The sequence below is a fragment of the Xenopus tropicalis genome, chromosome 1 (genome assembly GCF_000004195.4).
Source record: "Xenopus tropicalis strain Nigerian chromosome 1, UCB_Xtro_10.0, whole genome shotgun sequence".
Classification (NCBI taxonomy): domain Eukaryota; kingdom Metazoa; phylum Chordata; class Amphibia; order Anura; family Pipidae; genus Xenopus; species Xenopus tropicalis.
Genome location: NC_030677.2, coordinates 95886176 through 95887760, shown reverse-complemented (window position 1 = coordinate 95887760; position 1585 = coordinate 95886176).

Here is a 1585-nt window from a genome sequence, read left to right as displayed (position 1 = left end):
GTTAGAACTCACCATTTGATAAATATGCTTCTAAAAATCCTATAGGAATGAATAGAATGTGGGTGTTTTTTTTATGTATTAAGCTCTAAACTCACATTTTAATTTATCTGTCCCTAAGTCTTGGACAACATTGCGAATAATAAAAAAAAAATCAATATTTTGGATCATAGTAGTGTGCACATGATATACAAATACCACACTTACCATGCCAGTATACTTACTTTTTAACAGGAATTCAATTAATAGATTTTGTCCTGAACATACTTTTTGCCTATTGTTTTAATCATGAAAAATTATGATTTTTGTAATCTATTAAGATAAAAAAGGGCAAACAGGGAGACAGGCGCTATCCCATGTTTTTTTTTATTCAAAGTAGATAATTAGATGACCAGTGCATAATGTAAAAACAAAAGGCAAGAAACACAAGAACTTAACTAACATATTTAAAAACTAAAGGTGTATTCATAGACACCCCCTAGTGATCAAAAGAGGGTAATACATGTACAAAATATAAACTCCTATACTTCTTAATATTAGTGCATAATGTACTCCTGTTAACAGTCATAACAGAGGTTTAAAAGGAAGGGGATTTGTATACTGTTAATTATCTACCTCGCATGGACAAAACATGGAGTATTTTCAATATATGTGCTTAACTCAAGAAATAACAAAATCCACCGATTTTCTTTTGTGATTAAAACAATAGGCAAAAAGTATTTTCAGCAGAAGCCCTATTTAATCAACTTATGTTGAACAAGGGGGTTTACTTTTCCTTTAAAAGCTCAAGTCAGTGGCAGTCCTGCATAAATTGTGCAATGTAAAGAAATATAGCTTCACTTTCAATCATTTATTAGTTAATTTTAAAGTACAGCACTTGATTTTAATTTAATCTACAAAGTGAGAATCCCATGGTGGGAAAACAGTGTATTGCTTTATAAACACTTCTATGAATAAATACATATACAACTTTATAGCCTACTTTTAACATAATTACAGATTTTGTCCAATTGAGTTAATTTACTTTGTGCTAAATATACAAAGGGGGGAGCAGTCCACATAAGGTGAATATCTCTTTGATATGTACACCTTTTGCAAAGTCTTGGTAGAGGTTTAAACCAAGCTCTTTTTCCCCAGTATGATGTTTTAACTGAAATGGCTCTTTTATAAGAAGATATTAATAATCAAAGTCTGGTCTTACCTCCCCAGGGAAAGCACAGATGCAGTGGAGAGTGAGAATCACACATAGGACAGAAAAATGTTACTGTGCATTTCCCAACTTTCTTCATTCATTAGCCCAAAGGGTAAGCACCTCATTTATTTTCTTAGGAAGGAGCAATTGTTAAAATATAATATTGGAAAAATGTTTTGCAACCTTTGCAAGAGGCAGACATCCCCCTTTAATGTATGTACTAGGTGAAACTAGTGTTTGATTCTAAACCAAAGATAATGATAACCATTTTATTGTCAATTATTTTCAGGAGTTCAGTAAGATAAAGACTGTATGACAATATGATATTGAAATAACCCATGTTTTTGAATTTATATTTCTGAAAACACTTACTGAAATACACAAGAGAAAAAAGTA